Below are 12,112 nucleotides of genomic sequence, written 5' to 3'. Positions count from 1 at the left end.
TTTTCTCTATGTTTTAGTTATTTGGAGATGAGATAATTCTGTGGTAGAATAGAAAGTAGTAAGTGTGAAGTTATATTGAAGCATATAGCCATGTTTTCAATATTTCAGAATAGTATAGTGCTTTAAGAAAAAGTACAAATAAGTCTGTGTAAGTCCCTAGTCCTTTTTATGTTCCCATCAATTGGTAAAATAACGTATAGATGAATTATTCATATTGGTGCTCTAGTTACAGAATATGTAAACTAAAAAAATTATTCAAATACACAAATACATAAAACAAATATAGATAAGTATAAAGAGAAAAGAATAAGTTATGTCACGTGTGAAGCAAGAAAATATTTGTTTGAACAAAAGAGATCCAAATGGAAGTCCTTGCTTTACCAGGTGGTTGCAATCCTGGAAACCCATGCTGAAAACAGTTTCTAAATTAACCAAAGCAAATGTTACTGTAAGAAATAATGGTAAACACTCCCAAATAGCATAAATGAATATGTTATATGTGTAAATATAACATTAACACTTAAAAGAAAAGGATATCATATAGAATCCATAAAAAAATATAAAAATGTGCAGACGTCTTGGGTACTTGGGCAATGTGTAGGATTCATGGACTAGGAGAGTGGGGCTAGACTCACTGGAGACATTGTGGTGTTGTGTGGGGGAAGGAGGAAAAGAGAGTAAAGGACATAAAGTGGGAGGAAAGGGGGGTGATCACACCATTTGGGAGGGGGCTCTATATTAAGGGAGGACCCTGTTGGAACAGATAGAGCCACTTTTCAAACATCCCCAGGAGTATATGGCTATGAAGAATCTTCCTCAGGCTTTTCTTGTGTGTTTCTTTTTGTTCTAAATATAGAGCTGCAAACCCCAATATGATTAGTCACTAGTCATATATGTCTGTTTAAATTAAAATTAATCAAAATTAAAATTAAATCTTCAGTTCCTCAGTCACACGTAGCCATGTGTGCCCAGTGGCCACCATACCGGATGGCACAGAAAGTTCTGTAAGATAGCCCTGAGAGTGTTTACCCTATTCTGCCTTCTCATAGTAGATTTTTGAGCAGCAGGTATTTCTATATGAAAAGTGAGCTCTTCCATCAATACTTGGGTCATTACCCTGAAAGTTAGCAAGACTGTAACGTTGTGGTTGGTCTGGAGTTCACCCCCCTGAGGCACTGGGGTTGAAGTCACAAATATCACCCTGGACAGCTCCTTAAGGTTGCCAGCTAGCTCAGTCAGGGTCTCTTCCACTTCATTACAGCAGGCTTGCCTCCCACGCTGTTCCTATGTGTGGCTCACTTGCCTCTCCCTGCTTGGATTCGGAAAACATTATGAACAGAGTCACAATGGGTGTGCCCCACTTTGTTCCAGCAGCTTCCTGGAACTTTTCTCATTCAGTATGGCACAGACAGATCCAATTGTTTTCTTATTTGTAGTATCTAATTAGAGACTGTCCGACATGATTTCCTCCATCCACCAAGTAGCCTTTAAAGGTGAGCCTCAGAACTTCTGAATGTGGAAGTGGAGTTTAAAGAAAGGCATTCTATGAAGCTTATGAGAAAAATAAAATACTGCACATTTGTGATAGTGAGACATTTTTAGAGAACATTCTTAGAGAACTAGAAGGCACAAGGCATTCTTGCTCCAGACCTCACAATTCATAGGGCTGCTCGGGGCAACGCCTTTGTGACTAGGTCTTGGCTCTCCTCCCGCTTTAGACCTTCTGATAGAGCAGAGCTCCTGTAAATAAAAGTCTTCAGAAACTTAATGATTCCATTATCTCAGAAAAAAAAAAAAGCAATGACTACCTGTGATGAGCTTCTCTCCAGAATGGAAAAGACAAAAAAATAAGACAACTGGATGGTTCTTGAACAGCACTTAGAACTTATAAGGCATTAAACTATCAGACAAATTCTGATTTACCTATGAAAAGAGCTTTTATTATATTTAATACTATTTTGTATTCATGGAATGAGGACAAGCTCTTGGTGGGGTTAGTGTTGATTGTAAGGCAGTTATGGAGGGTGGAGGTCATGGGCAATATAAGGTTAGCTCCAGTAGGCACGGGGCATCTCTCTCTCTTGCTTTAATCATTTTCAGTGACCAGTCTTGTCTTTATCAAGTTTAGCTTTGAGATGCTAGAGTTACTCATTGACTGACTCTATCCATTTTTAGTCAATACACTGATTTCTTTTTAAACCACCAATTCTTATTTTCACTTCTCTATAGGTTATCACATTCTGAATATCATTTACTAAGTTAGTCAATGTACTAATGTAACTTTGAGTATAACTTAAGAATTTGCTTAAATTCTCTTGGAACTAATTGGGCAAGAACTGTAATGATAAATCATTCATATTCTCTGGGGTTTGTTTTCATGTATTTCAATTACTGTAGTCTTAATTTTACATAGTTTTATAAGATGAAAAATATCATTCTTCAATATGTGTCTTTGGTGGTATCTGTTGAGAATATTACACACACACACACACACACACACACACACACACACACACCTAACTACACCTGCTAGGAATTTGCCCTAACACACCCAAAGTTGTCATTGTACATTTTCCTTCTTATTTGTCAATGAGATGGTAAGCAGGAGATTAGAATTTTAAAATGCTGCATTCTCCCAGAGCCCTAGATGTGTTGTTACAGTCATCTCTAGCTTTGGTTTCCTGAAGCATGTGAGTTAGACTTGCATATTCTAAAATGAAAGTATTTTTTTCTCTTGTCATAAATATGTACCTTTACCAAGGAGTCATCATTCTACAAAATGCTTTTTGCAGTTTCTAGTCCAGAAGAGTTTTAGGCAAATATTTTTATATTAAAAAAAAGAAGAAAACAATAAAACTAGAACCAGCTTCATAAAGGCCTGTATAAAACAGCTCAATTGACCTCTGCTTCCAAAGCCTTGGGGAACGCTTAGAAGTATAGGAGGACAGTGATTTTCACTGCTCTTCTGTAAAATACTCCTAGGCAGCAAAGTGCTTGCAAGGAGTGAGTCTTGTTTTTACCATTTTATGTCAGAATTTCTGATTCTGATCTTAAAGCCTTGGTGTTTTGAAAGGAAGTAAACAATGTTCTAAAAATAAGTCGTCAGTGTCTTGTTTCATACAGCTGATGAGGAGAGCTGTGACATCAGGACATAGCTGACGACATCTGAAAATAATAGATCACTTTGAGAGATCAGGTGGACCTCTTGGTATCCTTTTTAGATGGATTTCAGACAGGTTTACTTTAGTTTTCATTAAAATAGTCAAGGGGTTAACAGTAATATTCAAAGCTGTTGGGACTTCATGTAAAATCTGCATAAACCATTATTTGAGAAAAATTGCATCAGTTCTTATCTGTATGAAAATAGGACTTTTGGCACACAATTATCACACAATTTACATGTTATTTGAATGAATTTACATAGTGAATAAAATGAAATAGGTGTGTTTGTTAACATAGAAATATTTAAAGATGGCAATATTGGGACTACAAGATAGAAACAATATAAGCCAGGGTCCTGGATTAGACAGGAATTTGTTTTTTCTGAGTAGAACATAGACTTGGAAAGACTTGATCCACATCTGTGTCATAAAACATACAAAGGTGGGACGACTGGGGGGCTCAGTCAGTTTAGCGCCTGCTTTCAGCTCAGGTCATGGTCCCAGGGTCCTGGGATCGAGTCCCACAGCGGGCTCCCTGCTCAGCGGGAGGCCTGCCTTCTCCCTCTGCCCCTCACCCCTCTGCTCGTGCTCTCTCTCAAATAAATAAAATCTTTAAAAAATATACAAAGGTAATTTATTTAGGAGCTAGTAATTACATTCTTACACAAAGAGCCAGGTATGGTTACAAGGTAGGGACCTCTTGCCCCAGTGTTCTTGGGTGGGGTATAGGACACACATTGCTGCTGTCACACCATGAAGAATACAAATTAAAACAAGGAAACAAACAAAAAAACACACAAATAGAAAAGGGACATCTGCTGCTCAGAAGTAAAGATGTCCAGTAAATCTAAGACGTTTTGGGTGTAGTTCGTGGAAACTTATGGCACAACTCAGCCTCTATTCATGATTTATGAATCAATTTGCCAGTGTGGTGTGTGTGTGAGTGTGTGTGTCTATGTGGTGCGTGCATATGTATGTATGGTGTGTGTGGGTGCAGCAGGTACGTGTGTGGGGTATGTTGGGATTGTGTGGGGGGGTGTGTTGGGCTGTGTATGTGTGGTGTGCGTGTGGTGTGCAGTTGGGGCCAGTGGAACTCCTCCAGCTCTTGACCTCATAGACCTGTCTCCTGGCATTTTTGTCTTCAAGGAGAGCATTTGCTGTGCTGTCTTCCTGCCTCTTGGGTGCGTTTTGAGGGAACACTCTCTGGTTGCGCTGTGGCACTGCGGCCTCTGCGCACAAACCCCTGCGTCCCCTCTGATCCCCCCCAGCCCTGCCAGCCAGGCTTGGACTCCTTTGGCAGAGCCACTCCCCTCCAAAGCCTCTCTCAGCTGCAAGTCCATTCATCATTTCCCCACACGTGGTGACCTTCCCCAGCCCCCTGCCCTTGCCCTCCGTCCGGGGTGAACCAGTTTCTCTGCAGGGCAGCCGCACAGCCACCTTCTGGGGCTCACCTGCCTCCTGGGATTCCCTTTGCCTTCTTTCTGCCACGTGCTTGATTTTCTGGGTTTCAAGTTTTGTCCCTGGTTTATTTTCTCCTTGCTTTTTGGGGTAGGATTTGTGGGAGGTAGTTTTTTTTTTTTTTTTTAATATCAAAAATATCTTTTATCTCTCCTCAACCATAGCCGTTGACTTGTGGATAGAATTCTAGTTGGAAACCTTTTTCTTCAGAGTATTGAAGGCATTGCTCCATTTTCTCTCTGTAAACCAGAAGTCAGCTGGCATTCAAATTTCACTTTGGGAAAGGATTGGTCTTCCTTTTCCTCCACTCCACCCTCTGCAGGAATCTCAGGCCCTGGATGTTTTCAGGACCTTCTCTTTGTCACTGGTATTCGGAAAGGAGTTTTCTTTCCTGGGTTCAATCTGCAAACTCATGTCTTTTGTTTCCGAGAAATGGTCCTATAGTGTTTCTTGGGTAATAACCCTCTTTTCTATGTGCTCTGATGTTTTCCCCCAGCTTTGACTTCCCTGTCTTTTGTTCTTTTCTATGGACTATTTCCTCAACCTTGACTTACAGTCCTTTCATTGAAATTTTTAGTTGTATTGTGATTTTTTTTCAGTTTCTCAGAACTCATCCTTATTCTCCGATTACTTTTTTTTTTTTTTTGCATCCTGTTCTTTTTTTTTGATTGCGTGTCTTTTTCTTTTACTCTCTGATAGCATTTGAGGCTGTTGTTTTCCTGCTCCCTGCATCCCTTTTTTTCCAGATACTTGTGTTTTGACTTGGTTTGGGTGAGGTTGGTCGGCTTCTTTCTGTTTCATGAAGGACATTGCCGTAAGCCCAGCAGTCCTTCTCTGTGTTCACTCTTGAGAGCGAAGCGCCAGAAGGCTGGTGCGCAGCTTTGCGTGCATGTGTGGGCCCGTCTGCTGGTGAGTTTCGTGGACTGGTCAGGCAGGTACCCAGCCCAGGCTGAGGAGCCTGTCACCAGCAGTGAGCCTCCTCTTCTAAGTAAGTTCTTTCCAGCAGACATGATGCCTGCAAACGTTTCCTGGGTGCTTCTGTGCTATCGTCTCCCTGCGGATCTTGGCTCTCTCCCGCCGATGGCCCAGAAGGAGTTCTTGAGACGTCTTTGGTGCAAAAATGTGGTTTTATTGAAGCACGGGGACAAGACCCATGGGTAGAAAGAGCTGCACTGGGGTCATGAAGAGTGGCCCATTATCTTCTTTCAGGTTGGGAGGGGGTTAGGGACAGCGTAAGTCTCTAAGGACTTTTGGAAGCAAAGTTTCCAGGACCTTGGGGGCGCTAGCTATTGTTGGGAAAAGGTCATTTAGTACTGTCTAATAAAACCTGAGTCATGAGACCCTTCAGATGTATATCGGTGGGTCCTATGCTTGGGGAAAGATTGCCAGTGTGTATCTTGGGGAGTAGAGATAATGGAAGTTTCTAAAGGAATTTTTTTTTTAATTTTTTTATTGTTATGTTAATCACCATATATTACATCATTAGTTTTTGGTGCAGTGTTCCATGATTCATTGTTTGTTCATAACACCCAGTGCTCCATGAGAACGTGCCCTCCTCAATACCCATCACCAGGCTAACCCATCCCCCCACCCCCCTACCCTCTAGAACCCTCAGTTTGTTTTTCAGAGTCCATCATCTCTCATGGTTCGTCTCCCGCTCTGACATACTCCCCTTTTCTTCCTCTCCTGTTATCTTCTTCTTTTCCTTTTTTCTTAAAATATGTTGCGTTATTTGTTTCAGAAGTACAGATCTGTGATTCAACAGTCTTGCACAATTCACAGCGCTCACCGTAGCACATACCCTCCCCAATGTCTATCACCCAGCCATCCCATCCCTCCCACCCCCAACCACTCCAGTAACACTCAGTTTGTTTCCTGAGATTAAGAATTCCTCATATCAGTGAGGTCATGTGATACATGTCTTTCTCTGATTGACTTATTTCACTCAGCATAACACCCTCCAGTTCCATTCACGTCGTTACAAATGGCAAGATCTCATTCCTTTTGATGGCTGCATAATATTCCATTGTGTATATATACCACCTCTTCTTTATCCATTCATCTGTCGATGGGCATCTTGGCTCTTTCCACAGTTTGGCTATTGTAGACATTGCTGCTATAAACATTGGGGAACACGTACCCCTTCGGGTCCCTACATTTGTATCTTTGGGGTAAATACCCAGTAGTGCAATTGCTGGATCGAACGGTAGCTCTAATTTCAACTGTTTGAGGAACCTCCATACTGTTTTCCAGAGGGGTTGCACCAGCTTGCATTCCCACCAACAGTGTAGGAGGGTTCCCCTTTCTCCACATCCCCGCCAACATCTGTCGTTCCCTGACTTGTTAATTTTAGCCATTCTGACGGGTGTGAGGTGGTATCTCATTGAGGTTTTGATTTGGATTTCCCTGATGCCGAGCGATGTTGAGCACTTTTTCATGTGCCTGTTGGCCATTTGGATGTCTTCTTTGGAGAAATGTCTGTTCATGTCTTCTGCCCATTTCTTGATTGGATTATTTGTTCTTTGGGTGTTGAGTTTGATAAGTTCTTTATAGATTTTGGATACTAGCCCTTTATCTGATATGTCGTTTGCAAATATTTTCTCCCATTCTGTCGGTTGTCTTTTGGTTTTGTGGACTGTTTCTTTTGCTGTGCAAAAGCTTTTTATCTTGATGAAATCCCAATAGTTCATTTTTGCCCTGGCTTCCCGTGCCTTTGGCGATGTTTCTAGGAAGAAGTTGCTGCGGCTAAGGTCGAAAAGGTTGCTACCTGTGTTCTCCTTGAGGATTTGGATGGACTCCTGTCTCACGTTTAGGTCTTTCAACCATTTGGAGTCTATTTTTGTGTGAGGTGTAAGGAAATGGTCCAGTTTCATTCTTCTGCATGTGGCTTTCCAATTTTCCCAACACCATTTGTTGAAGAGACTGTCTTTTTGCCATTGGACATTCTTTCCTGCTTTGTCAAAAATAAGTTGACCATAGACAGATACGATGATTTTAATTACCCCTTTGTCTCAATTATTCTCATCTTGATGATATAATAAATACAGCATCATGCTCTAATTTCTGTTATTATAATTCAGTGCCCACATATGTCAGATTTAATATTCATTTTTTCGTCTTTATGTGGTGCCAGATGGTAGAGGTGCATTGCCTGTTTTTAAGAACTAGCTGCAATTAGTGAATTTTCTAATTCCTTCAGTGATAACGGGATGCAGTTGAGGATGGTTTAGGACTGCATTAGAAATGCCAGAGCAATAATCCAAAGTAAATAATGTGGTGCTATGTATCCCAAAAGATCATGCTGATAACTAAAATAGACACAGTGCCATTGACCTCAATTTTAATAATGCATGCTGCAGAAGGTTCAAGTATGAATGGAGAACCGATAATTCAAATATAATAAACCAAGCTTTGATCTTGGAGGCTATTTATACAATGTGGTAAACATCAATTATGTAGTAAATTCCAGAATTTGTTTTAAAAGATATGGCTATACTATGCCTGGTTATCTGTCCAACAGAAATGTGCACATACGTTCACTAAAAGACATGTACAGGAATGTCTGTAATGGCACCATCTATAATAGCCCAAACCTGAATTCACCCAAGTGCCCACCAACAGCAGATGGATAAATTGTGGCACATTCACATGATGGATGCCGTACACCAGAGGGAACAAATTGACTCCTAACTATACACAGCAACATGGATGAAGCTCACAATTGTCACGTTGACTGCAGTCTTTGAGACAAACACAAACAGTAAATACCAAATGAGACCATTATTCATATACGAAACAAAAACAGACAACATTTATCTACTGTATAAACATTCGGGGCTCTGGTTACCCTTCGGGGTGTGACTGGAAGAATGGGGAAAGAAAGGGCTTCTGGGGCCAGGTTCTGTTTCTTGATCTGGTGCTCGTGACAGGAGTGTGTTCAGTTGGTGAGAACAGTTTACAATCTGCGCATTCTGAACGGAAGGTCTCCTTCCAAAACAAATAGTTGGCAAAAAAAGATGACCTCAACAGTATCGAAATGGCCCTCCTGGCAGACATTACCCACAGGCTTCTGTACGTGGATCCTTGACAGTCTGACGTGTCACTTAGTGACACTAAGCTGGAAGGAAGCTGCCCAGCCTTTCCTACCCCTGCAGACCTCTAATGGCAGAGGAGAGGGAGGAAACACATCCAGGGTGAAGGCTGTTAATGACACCACCCGGGCCCCTGAGCTGTTGACCAACTCAGGAGGGGGGGTGCACAGCTTCCCAGGACTCCCATTACTGAGGCCTGGTGTCACCCCATCTGTCTAGTGACCTGGAAAGGTATCTGTGTCTGCCTGAGCCTTCACTGGAGCCCCACAGCCCACAGTTCTCATCTTAGGTTTTAGTCTGCTTTGTATGTCTCTCTCTTGGGTTAAAAATAAACAGTACAGAGTGAAATGTTGAAATTTCACCGAATTGGGAAGTAGGAGACCTTGCTCTTCAGCCCTGTGTTCTGGAGGATATTACCCAGCTGCTGGCCTATTTTTGCTTCCTTTATGCCAAACGTTGAGTGGGGTAGAGATACGACTTTTCCTTCTATGAGACAACAGGTGTTGCAAGGAGAGGTAACAGGATAATGAGAACAGACTTAAATTCCTTCTAGTAAAATTTACGTTTCATGGAAAACCATGGTTTTATCCTGGAATTAAGTCTTCCACACACATGAAGTGGGCATGAGTCTTCCATCAAATGGTATTTGGCCAGGCTTCTGTGCTACTTAAACTAGCTTGTAAAATAGATGACAAAATCTCAGAACAAAATAGCATGTACCACTACTTTGAGTATTTCCTGAGCAGGGATCCACAGGCACACAAGCCTGACACCCTGCCTCTTTCTCGCATCCCACACGTTTATCTAAGAGTTCTTTGCTGGTAATTCACAAACACAAAAACCGTCTTTTAAAAAGGAACGAAGAACCGTATTCCATTAAACAGCAAACCGATGTTACAGCCTGCATGTGAGGAAAGCCTCCAGGACCGTGCCCGGTGTTTCCGGGCCAGCTGCAGGTGGGCAGCCGCTTTGCGCCTCTGCGCTCACAGCAAATCATGGCTCCTTGACAGTCTCGCTTCCAACGGGTTCTAATCTCTGTTCACAGGGATATGCGCCAAGGATTTTAGCACAGTATTCCCTGGCTGCCATATTTCTCAAACATCAAGCTAGTTGCTGGTGGCAGAAGAAACCAGTGATCTCCCTCGCTATCTGTGACTTGGTCGAATTCGTGTTATTAGTAACTGATGGGAATGCAGGGGTGGGCTGGCTGTGGGCAACTCTGGTAGAGGTGTGGGTCGGGCTTGGAAAGGAGGCTCTTGGCGGGAAAGGATGCCATTCTGGTAACAAAATAATCTGCACTAGAATTTTTTAGGAAGTGCCAGATAAATTTAAATATACAGCTGTACCTTGATGTGAACATTTGTGCCCAACGGTCGAAACCCTGCTCTTCTGTAATACATGAAAACAAATGTCCATTCGAGAAGAGCAAACTTGATGTTAATTTAATCAATTACTTCTGGTGTTACTTAACAATATTTAAAAATAAGGTACTGTAGGAGTGCCAGGGTGGCTCAGTTGTTAGGTGTCTGCCTTCGGCTCGGGTTGTGATCCCAGGGTCCTGGGATCGAGCCCCACATCGAGCTCCCTGCTTGGTGGGAAGCCTGCTTCTCCCTCTCCCACTCCCCCTGCTTGTGTTCCCTCTCTCGCTGTGTCTCTCTCTGTCAAATAAATAAATAAAATCTTAAAAAAAAAACTTAAAAAAAAATAGGCCGTGTAAGTGGCCAATGAAATTTTTATGTTTTAAGGGTTTCTTTTGAATGGAATAGCTAGGTACTAAAGAGAAAAATACTGTAGAAATTTAAGGCACAAAAAGCAGTTAAAATTTACAGTTACATCTTCTATAAAAAGAATTATTTATGCCTTTAACAAAAATATATCACATGGAATGGCTTATGTTTCTCTCTTTCTCATACAGTTTTTATCCTTTCATTGAACAAGGATTTATTGAATGTCCTTTACATGCCCAGCATTTTGCTACATATAGATTTCTTCCTGTTTTAGAAGCTCACAGTCTAAGAGAGGAGATAAATAACACCTATGTTAACTAAATGATACAAGAATAGTATGTTTGGGGAGCTGTGTGTGGGTGGTCGTGTGAGGGTCCCTGGAGCTAATCGAAGCGTTTCAAGGAAAGTGTCCCAGAAAAAAAGATATCTTTCCTGAGTCCTGAAGGATGAATAAGATCTAACCAAGTAAGGGGGGAAAGAAGGGATGTTCCAGAAAAAAAGAGTAACTGAGATACAGAACAAATACGTGCACATGTGCCCATGCATGTGGTTGCACATAACCTCAAATATCTGGAGCTTGGACTTGGGTGGTGAATAGTGGAGGATGAAGGGTGACAGATGAGGTTAATGATGTGACCAGAGCCATGCCCACCGTGCTCCTAAAGCATTCCAACCTCCCCGGCCCCACCTTCATAGCCTCTCAGATAAGAGGTTGAGAGCACACATTTCATTTTGCATTCAGTTCTGAGTGTGTTCAGCCCTGGTTGTTGTTTTTCTCGGGTGTGTATGTTGGTGGCTGGATGGCCAACTACTGAGAGGTCTGTACAGTAAAGGTAAGGGCTAGCTTTTCCTTCTCATGTTACTAATACAGAGCCTTAGACATTCTTTCCATGAGTTTATTCAGTGCTCTCCAGCTAGTTCAGGATCAAGAATATTTATTTTCTAACAGTGCCATTGTAGTTTTTGTGAATAATCCACTGAGAAATTTCTTTTAAAGATTTTATTTATTTGACAGAAAGAGAGAGAGAGAGATCACAAGTAGGCAGACAGTCAGGCAGAGGGAGAGGGAGAAGCAGGCTCCCCACCGACCACGGAGCCCGATGCAGGGCTCGATCCCAGGACCCTGGGATCATGACCTGAGCCGAAGGCAGCTGCTTAACCGACTGAGCCACCCAGGCGCCTTGAGAAACTTTTTTTTTTTTTAATTCTTGACACTTCAAGATTAGGTTTCTGTTGTATGCCAAGAATTTGACATATGATGCTGTATTGAATTGTCACAAAATGAGTTTTACGATAGATACTATCTCCATTTTATAGATGAGGAAACCGCAGTTGGTTTCAGAGGATTGGCCATTGGGTTATCAGTAAATGGTAGAGCCAGATTTGCATATAGTGATTTGTGTCATCATTACACTCAGTGCCATCTCCCTCCCCTGCTGTTAAACCCAGGAGGCAGCCCATGAGAAGGGGGATGTCCCACAGCTAGGGCCACCGGTCAGCCCAGTGCAGGCCCTGTGGCCCTTGCTCACACTCAGCACTCTCTGGGAAGTCTGTGAACTTCTCTTACTATAACTGTTTCATAGAATTTCTCTGTCCTCCTGCCCCCTGCTTCACCAGGTCTTTTGGCCCCCCACCCCAGACTGACCTCAGCTCCTACTGAAAACATAACCATCCA

General features: G+C 42.1%; 1 protein-coding gene across 7 annotated transcripts in view; it reads left to right on the top strand.

Moving 5' to 3' along the window:
* Window positions 1-12,112, top strand: part of L3MBTL4 (L3MBTL histone methyl-lysine binding protein 4) — a 508,459-nt gene that overhangs the window by 336,057 nt on the left and 160,290 nt on the right. The window lies entirely within an intron of this gene.

This window comes from Callorhinus ursinus, unplaced genomic scaffold (assembly GCF_003265705.2).
Source record: "Callorhinus ursinus isolate GAN/ISIS: 27379988/994484 unplaced genomic scaffold, GSC_fseal_2.0 scaffold11, whole genome shotgun sequence".
NCBI classification, from domain to species: domain Eukaryota; kingdom Metazoa; phylum Chordata; class Mammalia; order Carnivora; family Otariidae; genus Callorhinus; species Callorhinus ursinus.
The sequence above is the reverse complement of the archived record's forward strand: the minus strand, read 5'-3'. Positions and strand labels throughout refer to the sequence as shown.